Source organism: Entelurus aequoreus, linkage group LG19 (assembly GCF_033978785.1).
Source record: "Entelurus aequoreus isolate RoL-2023_Sb linkage group LG19, RoL_Eaeq_v1.1, whole genome shotgun sequence".
Classification (NCBI taxonomy): Eukaryota; Metazoa; Chordata; class Actinopteri; order Syngnathiformes; family Syngnathidae; genus Entelurus; species Entelurus aequoreus.
In genome coordinates this window covers 38126513-38143703 of record NC_084749.1, presented here as the reverse complement: position 1 = coordinate 38143703, position 17191 = coordinate 38126513, and the positions used below count along the sequence as shown (strand labels likewise).

The following is a 17191-nucleotide window of genomic DNA, read 5'->3' as shown; positions in this document are numbered from 1 at the left end:
AACACAAGCCGGTGCTTTGTGTGAGACGACAAATGATGTATTGATTTTAAATACAGACGAACGAGGAAGCAGCCTGCAGTCAAAAAGGGTATTTATTGATTTAACAAACAAAACAAAAACCGACAGCAACAGGGAAGTGCTCTGAATGAACAGATTATGAGGGACACAAAAAAAAATGCTGGAACACAGCAAAACACTTACAAGTAAGGTGGAGCAGATGGCGTCCACAAAGTACGTACGTGAGCTCAGCAAGGAAGTAATCATCAATAGCGACCAGTGAATAATGTCCAGACAAACCAATGGTGGTGCAAGCTCAACTTAAATAGTGCTAATTACAAACAGAAAACAGGTGAGGGGAAAAGTGCTCTAGGGCAGGTGTAAAGCTGCTACAGGAAAGTGAAAAACCACAAAATAAGAGTGCAAGACAGGAACTAAAACTACACCCAGAAAATCACCAAAATAATCAAAATAAGGCACAGCGTGGCGTGACAGCCGGCTTATTTTACCAATCTGAGTAACGTCATTACGTGCTAAAAACTTAAGTGGGCAGGCTAAAATGCTTAAAATACTTTGGGAAGTTAGTGCTTTCTAGGCATCTGTGTAAATGTTGCAAGCCCTCTGAATTGTCTTAGGACCCACAACATTTTCCCAGGATCCACTCAAATCACCACCTGTCCCGGGGGACTCGTTACACTGAAAACCAAATCACTATCACTGGTCATGCTGGCATGTGTATACGTAGCATTATGATCAGTAATGTAATTTCAATTGATGTGTTGTCAGTCATGTTATGTGACTGTTTGTATAGCTTAGTATACAGTATGTGTGCACGGCATGACGTAGTATGACTTGACTACAAAACGCGATGGGATAGGGATGTTTAATTGAGTGTTGCATTAGGCCTTATGATAGCACTGTGTTTATATGTTTGATTTTACAAGTGTGTTACTGTGTACATTGCTTGAGTGTTGATAACACATGTGTTATTTAGGACATTTCATATTGCTTCTGATTTTTTCTGTGTTACCAAAAGGTTTCATGCTACCAAAATGTTTCATTTGTGCTCTTAGTGAAAAAGCTTATTCGTACAGCTCTGATTTAAATCACAATTAAAAACATTTTTTGAGAAAATAAGAATATCTACCTGCCGTATTTTTCGGACTATAAGTCGCAGTTTTTTTCATAGTTTGGCCGGGGGTGCGACTTATACTCAGGAGCGACTTATGTGTGAAATTATTAACACATTACCGTAAAATATCAAATAATATTATTTAGCTCATTCACGTAAGAGACTAGACGTATAAGGTTTCATTGGATTTAGCGATTAGGAGTGACAGATTGTTTGGTAAACGTATAGCATGTTCTATATGTTATAGTTATTTGAATGACTCTTACCATAATATGTTTCGTTAACATACTAGGCACGTTCTCAGTTGGTTATTTAAGCGTCATATAACGTACACTTATTCAGACTGTTGTTCACTATTCTTTATTTATTTTAAATTGCCTTTCAAATGTCTATTCTTGGTGTTGGGTTTCATCAAATACATTTCCCCCAAAAATGTGACTTATACTCCAGTGCGACTTATACTGTATATGTTTTTTTCCTTCTTTATTTTGCATTTTCGGCCGGTGCGACTTATACTCCGGAGCGACTTATACTCCGAAAAATACGGTAATCACTCTAAAATGGATCATAAACTGATACTACCCTGCATGGACTTATGGATAGATGTGCCCTCCTCTTACGTGTTGTGCACTGACTGCGACAGCCGGATGACTAAAAATGAATACAGTGTCAGCCAGAGGGCATCGGCGTTTGTAATTGGCAATTTCTTACACAAATTGGTCAATACTGATTGGTGGCTGATCGATCGGCACATCCTTTATATCCAATGCATATTATCTAGACCAGTGTTTTTCAACCTTTTTGGAGCCAAGGCACATTTTTGCTCATTGAAAACATGCGGAGGCACACCACCAGCAGAAAACATTACAAATGTAAACTCCGTAGTTGATATTGACAGTAAAAAGTCATTGTTGCAAGTATGAATTCAAACCATAGCCAACCATGCATCACTATAGCTCTTGTCTCAAAGTAAATGTCAGGACCTGTCACATCACGCCGTGACTTATTTGGAGTTTTTTGGTGTTTTCCTCTGTGTAATGTCCTGCGCTCCTATTTTGGTGGCTTTTCCTGTTTTGTTGGTTGTAGAAGTCACATACTCGCGGTCCCACTGATACATACGCCAGATACGCCAGGTGTGCAGAGTTGACAAAGGTGTAATGGTTGTTTCCACAAGCTCATCAGACAAAACGTTCTTTCTGTACTTTTCAGTCTCTCCCCCGCTCACTGTTAAAGACAAAAGATGATTAGATTAACACGTACCACCTGTGAAGTCTAACCACCTGCCAGCTGTGTCTCGCCGTTAGCACATGCCCCGCCCCTATCCGATGGTGCTCGTTCTCAGCACCATAGACAGCGGCGGTGACCTTTGCTCCTGCAAGCGCGCTGGCCACACCTCCCTCCACATTGGTATTTTCCTGTAGCAGTTTCATGTCTTCCTTTGAGCACTATTCCCCGCACCTGCTTTGTTTTAGCAATCAAGACTATTTCAGTTGTGCGGATGCTATCCTTCTTTGTGTGGAAATTGTTGATTGTCATGTCATGTACGGATGTACTTTGTGGACGCCGTCTGCTCCTCACGCTGTAAGTTTTTGCTGTCGTCCAGCATTCTGTTTTTGTTTACTTTCTCGCCAGTTAAGTTTTAATTTCATTTTCCATAGCCATCTTGTGGCACAGTGGTTGAAAAACACTGATCTAGACCACATGGATGTGTGGTTATTGTAGATTAGAATCATCATAGGTCCCCCTTAAATATGAATTACGTCTTCAAGAAGGAAATAACTAAGTTTACAGTAATTGTAATTCTGTTTAAAAATGTTTCCTGCAGGATTGTTTTGACTGCACTGACTGAATGTTTCAAGTAGGGCTGCAACTAATGATTCATTTGATAATCGATTAATCTGTCGATTATTACGTTGATTAATCGATTAATAATCGGATAAAGAGACAAATTACATTTTTATTCTTTCCAGTATTTTATTGAAAAAAAACAACATACTGGCACATACTTATTTTAAATATTGTTTCTCAGCTGTTTGTACATGTTGCAGTTTATAAATAAAGGTTTATAAAAATAAATAAAATTAATAATCATTAAAAAAATAGCCTCTGCGCATGCGCATAGCATAGATCCAACGAATCGATGACTAAATTAATCGCCAACTATTTGCATAATCGATTTTAATCGATTTAATCGATTAGTTATTGCAGCCCTAGTTTCAAGCGAACGCGCTGGTCTTCCTACCATGTTCACGCTGCTCAGACAACGCAGGCTGCGTTGGCTCGGCCACGTGTGCCGTATGGAGGATGGACGTATCCCAAAGGACATCCTGTATGGCGAACTTGCCTCCGGCAAGAGTTTTGTTGGCCGGCCAAAACTGCGCTTCAAAGATGTCTGCAAGCGGGACATGAAAGCCCTGGACATCAACACTGAACATTGGGAAGATGCAGCAGCTGACCGCAGCAAATGGCGCAGTGTCCTTCACAAACAGCTGAAGACTGGCGAGGAAAAGATCCATGCCACAGCCAATGAAAAAAGAACCAAGCGGAAGACACGCACTCCTGCAGTTGCGCCTTCCAGCTACATAAGCAGTAAATGCGGCCGTGTTTGCCTCTCTCACATCGGACTCATCAGCCACAGTAGGCGTTGTCGCTGAGTTTAAGCTTGACCTCTGGACTGGCACAGTTTCCATAGTCGTTACGACTGACGGAGGCCTGAATAGTTTCAAGCAGTCCTCTAATGACTTGGATGTCATTTGCTCACATTCTGCCTTCTGTTAAGATACAATTATTCCCAGTAAGTGGGTTAAAATCAACCCCAATTACAAGCCAAGGGTTGCTTGGTCAGTAAAGTCCAGCATAGAGAAAAAAAATGCTTTTCAACTTAGTTTATTATCAGATTTTCAATTGGCTTCCATAGAGCTGAAAATTTAAATATTGGAAGCAATAAGTCCCTCTTGGAAGACAAGGTGGCTGCTAATAACTCTGGGTCACTTTGGTTCAGCATGAAAACTTTATATTTGTGGAAGGCTACTTCTGTGCAAAAGAACTGAGCTCAGCTTTTCAGTAAATTTTTAACCAATCGTTAGAAACACAGCAGGTCCCCAAAGTCTGGAAAGATTTGATTATTATTACAGTTCCTAAATCCAGTCATCCTGACATAAATGATTTCAGATCTATAGTCCTGACCTTACTGCCAATGAAATCCCTTGAAAGACTGGTGCAATCAGAACTTTTAAAAACATTGAACATGCTTTTGATCCACTGCAGTTTGCTAATATGCCTAAGAGAGAAGGGGAGGACGTTACAGTGACTACATTGCACTTAATGAGTCTGATTTCTCAAGTAATTCGCCTCAAAATAAACATTCTACAACCCATGGAAACACCTTAATCCGATCGTGTTTGGCTTTTGAAATGTCGGACTAACACACCTAGATTATGATACATATCTCTCGAGTGGGTGAGGTGGGCGCCACATTTGGAGACATCGGAGCGGTGGTCTTGGCTACAGAACAACCTATTTCTAACTGCAGTTAAATGAATTGGTTCAGTACTGCATATGAAGCCATGCATTGCTCATACTGACCCATTCATTTTCCAAGCTCCAACTTTTTGTCCCCCCCGAAGCTCCTGGTTTTTCAGCAATTGAACATGCAAGAATTTGCCAAAAAAAGCACCATTTAAAGATGTTTAAGTGTTTAAAGAATTGAACCATTATCAACGGAGTTTACATAAATACATACCACATTCATCCAAATGAATCACTATGTATGTATTAGTCACTATGTTACAGTATTTAGTCACTACAGTAATAACAACTTGTGTTCGCAACCACAGGAACCACAAGGGTTAGCCTACTCTATACAGTCACTTCACAGCCACGTATGATTCATCTAGTTATTTACATTATTTACACATTACTTTCGCATTTTTGCTATGATGGCTCTGACATGAACCTTCCTGGCAAATTTCTGAGCAGCTTGCATTTTCATTTTTGTTTTTGCTTTAGTGGATTCTGCCTTGGATTTTATAGCCAGTGTCTGTCTCTTCGACTCCCTCTCCACTTCTAACTGCTCCAAATGCAAAAGTCTAAAAGAATACAAACACTGTTAGCTAACTGTAATGACATTCTTGAATGCAAGTGCAGGTTTTAAAGGTTTTACTGCAGTTCATGCAAAAGTACAAGGGAGTAGGCAAAAACCTAGTCAACGGCAAAAATAGTTCAGCAACAAACAAAGACTACAGCTAAATGCTACAAACGGACAGAACCGTGTAGTCAGGCTGAAGTCTTTCAAAGTCAAACAATACTGCCTGAGGCAGCTTGGCTGAGGAGGATATGTATATAGATGTTTGGTAATGAGTCACAGGTGAGTGTGGCGTGTGGAATGGCAGAGTCGGATTGGCTGTGGGGCAATGAGCAGATGAGTGTAGTTAATAGATTGGAGATGAGGAACTCTGGAGTGAGGGAGTGGACATGGTCCTGAAACGAACTTTTTTATCTGAATAACCATTTGTGATTTATACAATGAAATAACAAATATCTTGCAGTCATGTTAAGGCGCTCAATCTAAGGAAGAGCATCCCTCTGCCATCTTCCACTAGTTTTTTTAATACAAAACCCAAAACCAGTGAAGTTGGCACATTGTGTAAATCGTAAATAAAAACAGAATACAATGATTTGCAAATCCTTCTCAACTTATATTCAATTGAATAGACTGATAGATATTTAATGTTCCGACTGAGAAGCGTTTTTTTTTTTTTGCAAATAATAATTAACTTAGAATTTAATGGCAGCAACATATTGCAAAAAAGTTGGCACGGAGGCATTTTTTACAACTGTGTTACATGGCCTTTCCTTTTAACAACACTCAGTAAATATTTGGGAACTGAGGAGACCAATTTTTGAAGCTTTTTAGGTGGAATTCTTTCCCATTCTTGCTGGTTGTTCAACAGTCCGGGGTCTCCGTTGTGGTATTTTATGCTTCATAATGCGCCACACATTTTCAACGGGAGACAGGTCTGGACTACAGGCAGGCCAGTCTAGTACCTGCACTCTTTTACTGCAAAGCCACTCTGTTGTAACACGTGCAGAATGTGGCTTGGCATTGCCTTGCTGAAATAAGCAGGGGCGTCCATGAAAAAGATGTTGCTTGGATGGCAACATATGTTGCTCCAAAACCTGTATGTACCTTTCAGCATTAATGGTGCCTTCACAGCATACTTGCCAACCTTGAGACCTCCGATTTCGGGAGATGGGGGGCGTGTTCGGGGGTGGGGCGGGGGCGTGGTTAAGAGGGGAGGAGTATATTTACAGCTAGAATTCACCAAGTCAAGTATTTCATATATATATATATATATATATATATATATATATATATATATATATATATATATATATAATAAATACTTGACTTTCAGTGAATTCTAGCTATATATACCTGTATATATATATTTATTTTATTATATATATACATATATATATAAATAAAATAAATACTTGAATTTCAGTGTTCATTTATTTACACATATACACACACATAACACTCATCTACTCATTGTTGAGTTAAGGGTTGAATTGTCCATCCTTGTTCTTTTCTCTGTCACTATTTTTCTAACCATGCTGAACACCCTCTCTGATGATGCTTTGCTGTGTGGCACGCACAAAAGTGCTTTCATCAAATGCACTAGACTCTGGAATCTTCCATCTCTCTCTAGCATGGCCCAAAACCGGTCAGTCTTTGCTTCCTGAGTAAGATATTCACTGCCAAGCACTTGGTAGTCCACTACTTCTTCCCGGAGGTTATCCAGGTCCAATCGCAGCTGCGGCTTGGAACTTACAAGCGTATTTCTTCATCTTACTCATCGTCGGCGTCGCCACGGCTGTATCTTCCTCGTTCTTCTGCTTCGTCTCCTTGTTGTTGTGTGCAGTTGTGCACTGCACTCTCTAAAAGCCGTAGATGTTATTGTCACATATGCATGTACAGTAGATGGCAGTATTGTCCTGTTTAAGAGTGTCACAACATTGCTGTTTATGGCAGAGGAACTGCTTTACGGTAGACAAAAACATGACTGCTGTTGTTGTGTTAATTCCACGACTGTATACATCGGTATAGGTTGATATCGGAATCGGTAATTAAGAGTTGGACAATATCGGAATATCGGATATCGGCAAAAAAGCCATTGTCGGACATCTCTTATAAAAACGACATATTTTTTACTTTAAAAATGGGACCCATTACCTCCCTGCTTGGCACTCCGCATCAAGGGTTGGAATTGGGGGTTAAATCACCAAAAATGATTCCCGGGCGTGGCACCGCTGCTGCCCACTGCTCCCCTCACCTCCCAGGGGGTGAACAAGGGGATGGGTCAAATGCAGAGGACAAATTTCACCACACCTAGTGTGTGTGTGACAATCATTGGTACTTCAACTTTAAAGGCCTACTGAAATGCGAAAAAAATCACATGCCTGCAGGGAGTAATCACTGAAGGCCTCCACTCTTCTTTGATTTTGTAAGCCCTTTCCATTATCATGTTCATTCAACCTTTCAGCGAACCTTGCTTTTCCTTCCTTTTTTTGGCCAGGAATCACCATGGGTCGTGCATGGGACAGCAGTGTTTCTGGCTCTTTTTTTCCTGATTTGTGTGCGTGTGTTACGAGAAGGATGAGGCTCCCCCTCAAAAGCCCTGTCTCCTTTTCTCTGTCCTTACAAAGTCAGAGTGATGTGAACAAACATATTCACCAACCCCAATTGCTTTATAATAACTTTATAAAACATTTTTGGAGGCCCAGACAGCTACACAGCAGCCTACATGTTTGTTCCTTGCCCAAAGTTGTAATTGGCTCTTTGTTCCATCTCACTGGGGCATGCCGGCAAACTATAATTTCTACAACTACAGTTTTATATTTTGTTATTTACGTTTTGATGTTCTTTGTGCATATAGCTTTTATACAGCAGATTTACCCTAGCTGCAGAAGTCACTTCCGGATGTGCCGTTTTGTGGGCGGTCTTATTTACGTGGCTCACCTTCGGCAGCGTCTTCTCCCCGTCATCTTTGTTGTAGCGGTGTAGCGTGCAAGGGTGGGAGTGGAAGAAGTGTCAAAAGATGGAGCTAACTGTTTTAATGACTTTACTTCAATCAATAACAGAGCAGCATCTCCTCATCCGGAAACTACAACACCGGAAATGTGTCCCGTGAAAAACCGTCCGACCGGAACTCTCGAATAACTAAAGTTCTTTGGGTGAATTATGTAAACTCACTACGCCGGTATGTTTTAGCGATTTCATGGCGAGTTTACTGACATATGTTAAGTTAAAGTTAAAGTACCAATGATTGTCACACACACACTAGGTGTAATGAAATTTGTCCTCTGCATTTGACCCCTCCCCTTGTTCACCCCCTGGGAGGTGAGGGGAGCAGTGGGCAGCAGCGGTGGCCGTGCCCGGGAATCATTTTTAGTGATTTAACCCCCAATTCCAACCCTTGATACTGAGTACCAAGCAGGGAGGTAATGGGTCCCATTTTTATAGTCTTTGGTATGACTCGGCCGGGGTTTGAACTCACAACCTACCGATCTCAGGGCAGACACTCGGCCGGGGTTTGAACTCACAACCTATCGCTCTCAGGGCAGACACTCTATCCCAGGGGTGGGCAATTAATTTTTACCGGGGGCCGCATGAGCAACCCGAGCACTGCTGGAGGGCCACACCGACAATATTTCAATTAAATTTTGCTTAAATTATTTTTGATATACCGTAAGATAGATAATAATAATAATAATATTTTCATTTAACCTAACTTATCTTTATACAAAAGCAGATGGCTTTTGATGGTTTTATTTTTAACACTTTCTTACACAACACTTCCTGATGTATATTACAATACAAAAATTTCAATTTCTGTCACTTTATCCTGCATCCTCTTTGTTGTGAACGTAGCACGCCTGTAAGGTGATTGGCGAAGAAGGAGGAAGCGTTGCTGTTGCGGAAATGAGGAGTGAGGATAGATGTGCGTGTGGAAAGAACGAGATAAGTTGAGCTGTGTTAGTATAGGTTGCTCAATAAAAGTTTAAAAAGAGCATCAGACTTGGTGTGCACTTCTTCTGGACGCTACAATTGATGTCAGAAGTGGGATGAAATGCCTCCCAGTTTGCCTTGCCATCAAACCTGGGAGTCTTCATTGAGGGCGGAATTCCCCCATGGCAAGCAACGTGCGCTGCACCTGTAGACACTGCCTCTCTCTCTCTCTCTCTCTCTCTCTCTCTCTCTCTCTCTCTCTCTCTCTCTCTCTCTCTCTCTCTCTCTCTCTCTCTCTTTCTCTTTCTCTCTCTCTCCCTCTCTCTCTCTCTCTCTCTCTCTCTCTCTCTCTTTGCGGCGAGCTCCTCACGTGGCACGTACCTCCCGATGACGTAGCCGGCTGAGCACACAAACAGCGCAGTATGCGCAAAGTTTTACTTCTACCACCAATTGTAGCGTCCAAAAGAAGTGCACACCAAGTCTGACGCTCTTTTTAAACTTTTATTGAACAAGCTATACTAACACAGCTCAACTTATCTCGTTCCTTCCACATGCACGTCTGTCCTCGCTCCTCATTTACGCAACTCAACATCAACTTTAGCAGGTCGTTACACTATATTCTTTAAACACAGCAACATGTGTACCACAAATTAAGCACACGGCTTTACCTTTACTTGGCAGTCCATGTCTTGTTGAAAACACGCCATTCGTCATCAACTTTTCTTTTTTTAGCGTCTCGGGGATAACCGGGCATCACTTGTCGCTATGCGCCTTCACTAACAGGATGCCCATAAATAACACTTTTCAGAATAAAAGCAGCACAGTTGTATTGCATGCACGACATAGATGTTTTTTTTTATTTATTTTGTAATTTGTGATTGCCGCTGCTCACACGAGCATACGTCCACACGGAAGTAATACAAATAATACTTTTCAAAACAAAAGCAGCACCGTTGTATTGCACACTCGAAATAGTTACTTTTTTAGATTTATTTTGTAATTTATGATTGGCCTCACGCGGGCCGGACAGAGACGTACAAAGGGCCGGATGCGGCCCGGGGGCTGCAGAATGCCCAGGTCTGCTCTATCCACTATGTAAGTAGGAACTTTACACTACTTTATATTAGAAATGGCAACAGCGGAGGATGAATGTCACATAACAAGAAGATAGAGAAAAAAAAGAAGCTTATCGACTACAAAGGTGACCGTGCGCAATTTTTCAGGATTCATGCAGATCCCAAATACAGATCAGCAGGTACCAGAAGGTAAGAAAAGTTGCTTTTGCATAATATTGCGAAACAAAACGCCAGATAATATGTCTTACCTTATACACACACCATAATAATACTCGTATGTATAATGCGCCGACAATCCATCAAGCGGTGCGGCTTCATAGCTTACCAAAGTTTTTGAGCGCCGTGTGTAATGTTCTATATTTTCAATGGAACATATAACATTTAGGTGTTGTTTACTTGAGACATATTGCCATCATAGTGCAGCTTACACTTATCTCTTATATTTGACTTCCGTCTACCTGGTCACACTTATCATTACACCATGTACCAAATAAAATAGCTTCGAGGTGGGTAAGCGCAACCAAACTTATTCATTACATTAGACGCACCGGGTTATAGGGCGCACTGTCGAGTTTTGAGGGAAAAAAAAGATTTTTAGTGTGCATTATAGTCCGGAAAATACGGTAAACAAAAGACAAAGAAATAACGATATGTTTTTAAAACAAAGGGCCTGATTTACTAAAGGTTTGTGTGTACTAAAGCATGTGCAAACCTGATAGCGCACGCTAAGCTGATTCACTAAATGTGTGCAAAGTGAATTGCATCTGTTAAGTGAGCAGAATAAGGCGTGCAATTCATTTCACTTTTCTGTCATCATTAATATGGGGTCACCCAAACAATTTTGTGGAATAGCCTTCATTTCTAAGAACAAGAATAGACTGTCGAGTTTCAGATGAAAGTTCTCTTTTTCTGGCCATTTTGAGCATTTAATTGACCCCACAAATGTGATGCTCCACTAACTCAATCTGCTCAAAGGAAGGTCAGTTTTGTAGCTTCTGTAACAAGCTAAACTGTTTTCAGATGTGTGAACATGATTGCACAAGGGTTTTCTAATCATCAATTAGCCTTCTGAGCCAATGAGCAAACACATTGTACCATTAGAACACTGGAGTGATAGTTGCTGGAAATGGGCCTCTATACACCTATGTAGATATTGCACCAAAAACCAGACATTTGCAGCTAGAATAGTCATTTACCACATTAGCAATGTATAGAGTGTATTTCTTTAAAGTTAAGACTAGTTTAAAGTTATCTTCATTGAAAAGTACAGTGCTTTTCCTTCAAAAATAAGGGCATTTCAATGTGACCCCAAACTTTTGAACGGTAGTGTATTTCTATAATATATCTCCAACATTAAAATACATCTTTCATTGTGCATGTTCTTGCATTTGACGCACAAATGCACCGATGATGCGATCCACTGCCTTGTGCACAGTGTCAGCGAGCATGCCTTTCTGTTGTCTGGATTGCGATTCAGAAAAGGTGTGACAGATTATAGATGTGTGCCGCCGGGTCAACACATCACACACCGGTAAGAGCATGCTAACATGATTGTCTCCGTTTTCATTTTTTATTAAAAGAAAAATGATACAATTAATTAATGTTTCAAACTGAGTGGCTGAAACGTTCATACACCGACAAGGTTCGTACACCAACGCATATTTTTACTCGGCCTGTGGTTCGTAAAACAACAAGTTTGTACAATGATTTTGCCAATCGAGGTTCCTTTGTATATATTTACAGCAATGTTAAAGTATCTACAAAATAACATAATTATTTCCTTATTTTTTTCGTTTGAATCTGTTGACAGATTGATTGATTGAGACTTTTATCAGTAGATTGCACAGTACAGTACATATTCCGTAGAATTGACCACTAAATGATAACTTGTTTAAGTCGGGGTCCACGTTAATCAATTCATGGTAAGGACTTATAAAGATGAGGGCTTGTCCGGGAATTGAACCCGGGACCTCTCGCACCCGAAGCGAGAATCATACGACTAGACCAGGGGTCGGCAACCCGCGGCTCCGGAGCCGCATGCGGCTCCTTGACCACTCTGATGCGGCTCAGCTACATACATGCCGACACCCCCGATTTTCGCAGGAGATTTATGGATCTCAGTGTCCCTTATAGATTACTCCCAGGGAAAGAATACTACTATTTACACTCTAATTATTAAATTAAGGGCGTGCCCTAATTGCACTGCAGTAATTGCCCTCTATAGCTTTTACATACAGCGTGCCAGTTCAGCCACATGTCGCATGTTGTTATTACTTGAGCACACAGGAGACAGCAAAGCATACTTACTCATCAGCCACACAGCTTACACTGACGGTAGCCGTATCAAACAACTTTAACATTGTTACGTTACAAATATGCGCCACACTGTGAACCTACACCAAAAAAGAATGAAAAACACATTTCTGGAGAACATCCCACCGTAACACAACATAAACACAACACAACCATTACCCAGAATCCCATGCAACCCTAACTCTTCAGGTCTACATTATACACCCCCGCTACCACCAAATCCCCCCCACACATCAACCCCCCCCCCTCTCCGTGCGTTGGTTGAGCGGAAGAGTTAGGGCTGCATGGGATTCTGGGTATTGGTACCGTCAGTGTAAGATGTGTGCCTGCTGAGTTAGTACGCCTTGCTGTCACCTACGTGATTAAGCTGAAATTGCTTTCTACGTGTGGTCGAGCAGGTACACTATTAGGGCAGACTGTAGAGGGCGCCAAGTGCAGTGTCATCACGCTCTGATATTCGGGAGTCTCCCGGGAAAAATGAGAGGGTTGGCAAGTATGACGCTGTCAAGCGCCATTCATTCAAAACTCGCGGGCTGCACTAACATATAATTTCCACATTAAAGTGCGTGCCGGTGCCGGTAACATAGCACAAAGCGTTTAAGCTTTGTATGCGGTGTTTTTCATTTAAAAATTTTTTTTGTGGCTCCCATTACTTTCTTTAATTTGTGAAACTTGCCAAAATGGCTCTTTGAGTGGTAAAGGTTGCCGACCCCTGGACTAGACCAACAAGCCCTGCTTGTCAAGACAACAGTTCAAAATAGGTAAAGAAAGCAAAAAAAACAAACTATTGGCTCTCATTCCAATCATTATGGCTTTTTGGCCCCAAAGCCCTTGTGTGTCTATGGAGGTGATTTTTTGATATTATATTATGCTGTTAAACAATATGAACAACACAACCACATATTAAAGCCACTTGTTTGTTTTTTTCCATGTTCATAGACAGTAAATGTAATATAGAACTGAAAAATATCTAGCTGATCAAGCTCCATACTGATACCAACATTGCTATCAATAATATTTCTATTTGGATCGATCCGCCATCCCCTACTACAGTGTTTTTCAACCAATGTGATGTTTGGATCCACTGGACCCGGAGCTAATAGAAATGTGGAAATTGATGTTTTGTGTACCACACGCACCCACCCACACACACACACACACACACACACACACAGCAGGCCTAGACAGGAGGAGGACAGAGTGTAGGTACACAGAACATCAGAGGGTCAAATGTGCGAGAAAATGAGAGCAGACAGTGTTGACAAACAACGTTGCAACCTTGTGTGGGAACCGCAGGTGCAGAAACACAAAAGAAGAATCCCTGTGGAATGCAGAAACTGGCAGAGAAATTTTCCGTGCAACGTTCACATTGTTGTTACTCAGCCAGCGTTTGTGGGTCTGATGGACCCGTTGCATTTTGTGGCTTTTAATGCCTCACAATCAAATACTTTTATGTTAAAATACTGAACAAATGTTTATTGGGATAAGATAAACATCTTTTTAACAGATGTTTATCTGTTAAAAAGATAAACATACTTAAAATACTGTTAACAGTATTTTAACAGTATTTTATGTTAAAATACTGAACAGATGTTTATCTTATCCCAATAAAAGCGTTTGTGGGTCTGATGGACCCGTTGCATTTTGTGGCTTTTAATGCCTCACAATCAAACACTTTTTTGTTAAAATACTGAATAGATGTTTACCTTATCCCAATAAACATCTGTTCAGTATTTTAACATAAAAGTGTTTGATTGTGAGGCATTAAAAGCCACAAAATGCAACGGGTCCATCAGACCCACAAACGCTGGCTAAGTAATAACAATATGAACATTACACAAGGGTTAACCCTTGTGTTAGCTAGCAAAACTAGAAACATTTTTGTAAAAAGTCCCAAAAAAATACTTAAGCCACACAAAGTATCCCAATAGCTAACAGCAACACTGTGTTCTGCTGACTGAATAAGAACCAGAGATTGATCAGCCCGCCCGCAATCTGCGCAATCGAGGTTCCTTTGTATATATTTACAGCAATGTAAAAGTATCAACAAAATAACATAATTATTTCCTTATTTTTTTCGTTTAAATCTGTTGACAGATTGATTGATTGAGACTTTTAATAGTAGATTGCACAGTACAGTATATATTCCGTACAATTGACCTCTAAATGGTAACACCCGAATAAGTTTTTCAACTTGTTTAAAGGCCTACTGAAACCCACTACTACCGACCACGCAGTCTGATAGTTTATATATCAATGATGAAATCTTAACATTGCAACACATGCCAATACGGCCGGGTTAACTTATAAAGTGCAATTTTAAATTTCCCGCTAAACTTCCGGTTGAAAACACCTTTGGATGATGATGTATGCGCGTGACGTAGCCAGTGAAACAGGAGTATCGGTAGCCCATTGAAGCCAATACAAAAAGCTCTGTTTTCTTCTCAAAAATTCCACAGTATTCTGGACATCTGTGTTGGTGAATCTTTTGCAATTTGTTTAATGAACAATGGAGACTGCAAAGCAGAAAGTTGTAGGTGAGATTGGTGTATTAGCGGCTGGCTGCAGCAACACAACAAGGAGGACTTACTTGGATAGCAGACGCGCTAGCCAACGCTAGCCGCCAACCGCATCTGTGATTGGGTGAAGTCCTTCGTCGCACCGTCGATCGCTGGAACGCAGGTGAGCACGGGTGTTGATGAGCAGATGAGGGCTGGCTGGCGTGGGTGGAGCGCTAATGTTTTATCATAGCTCTGTGAGGTCCGGTTGCTAAGTTGCTAAGTTAGCTTCAGCGTCGTTAGCAACAGCATTGTTAAGCTTTGCCAGGCTGAGAATTATTAACCGTGTAGTTACATGTACATGGTTTAATAGTATTGTTGATCTTCTGTCTATCCTTTCAGTCAGGGATTTATTTATTTTGTTTCTATCTGCATTTGAGCCAGAGGCTATCACGTTAGCTCAGTAGCTAAAGAGCTTCGCCGATGTATTGTCGTGGAGATAAAAGTCACTGTGAATGTCCATTTCGCGTTCTCGACTGTCATTTTCAAGAGGATATAGTATCCGAGGTGGTTTAAAATACAAATCCGTGATCCACAATAGAAAAAGGAGAGAGTGTGGAATGCAATGAGCCAGCTTGTACCTAAGTTACGGTCAGAGCGAAAAAAGATATGTTTTGCACTGCATTTTAGTCTGTCACTCTCACGTACCTCATCCACGAATCTTTCATCCTCGCTCAAATTATTGGGGTAATAGTCGCTTTCTCGGTCCGAATCGCTCTAGCTGCGTTGAAAACAATGGGAAAATGTGAGGAAGCGAACAACTGACTACGTCACGCTACTTCCGGTAGGGGCAGGGCTTTTTTTTATCAGAGACCAAAAGTTGCGAACTTTATCGTCGTTGTTCTATACTAAATCCTTTCAGCAAAAATATGGCAATATCGCGAAATGATCAAGTATGACACATAGAATGCATCTGCTATCCCCGTTTAAATTTTAAAAAATCATTTCAGTAGGCCTTTAAGTCGCGGTCCATTTTAATCAATTCATGGTTAGGACTTATAAAGATGAGGGCCTGTCCGGGAATTGAACCCGGGACCTCTCGCACCCGAAGCGAGAATCATACGACTAGACCAACAAGCCCTGCTTGTCAAGACAACAGTGCAAAATAGGTAAAGAAAGCAAAAAAAACAAACTATTGGCTCTCATTCCAATCATTTTGGCTTTTTGGCCCCAAAGCCCTTGTGTGTCTATGGAGGTGATTTTTTGATATTATATTATGCTGTTAAACAATATGAACAACACAACCACATATTAAAGCCACTTGTTTGTTTTTTTCCATGTTCATAGACAGTAAATGTAATAGAGAACTGAAAAATATCTAGCTGATCAAGCTCCATACTGATACCAACATTGCTATCGATAATATTCCTATTTGGATCGATCCGCCCATCCCCTACTACAGTGTTTTTCAACCACTTTGATGTCCGGGTCCACTGGACCCGGAGCTAATAGAAGTGTGGAAATTGATGTTTTGTGTACCACACACACACACACACACACACACACACACACACACACACACACACACACACACACACACACACACACACACACACACACAAACACACACAGCAGGCCTAGACAGGAGGAGGACAGAGTGTAGGTACAGCAAACATCAGAGGGTCAAATGTGCGAGAAAATGAGAGCAGACAATGTTGACAAACAACGTTGCAACCTTGTGTGGGCACCGCAGGTGCAGAAACACAAAAGAAGAATCCCTGTGGGATGCAGAAACTGGCAGAGAAATTTTCCGTGCAACGTTCATATTGTTGTTACTCAGCCAGCGTTTGTGGGTCTGATGGACCCGTTGCATTTTGTGGCTTTTAATGCCTCACAATCAAACACTTTTATGTTAAAATACTGAACAGATGTTTATTGGGATAAGGTAAACATCTATTCAGTATTTTAACAAAAAAGTGTTTGATTGTGAGGCATTAAAAGCCACAAAATGCAAAGGGTCCATCAGACCCACAAACGCTGGCTGAGTAAGAACAATATGAACATTACACAAGGGTTAAATAAGGCGCACTGCACCCCTTTTTATTTGTGTTGTCGCTCACTATTTTATTTATGCACACACTGGCTACCGTGGTAGCTAGTG

The 17191-nt window shown here is 41.0% G+C and overlaps 1 protein-coding gene and 1 non-coding gene across 2 annotated transcripts in view; one reads left to right on the top strand and one right to left on the bottom strand.

Annotated features, from left to right (window-relative positions):
• LOC133634921 (insulin-like growth factor-binding protein 3) overlaps positions 1–17191 on the top strand; it is a 112274-nt gene that overhangs the window by 74164 nt on the left and 20919 nt on the right. The window lies entirely within an intron of this gene.
• On the bottom strand, positions 16099–16170 carry trnap-cgg (transfer RNA proline (anticodon CGG)). Its single transcript has one exon. It is a non-coding gene; the product is annotated as a tRNA-Pro (tRNA).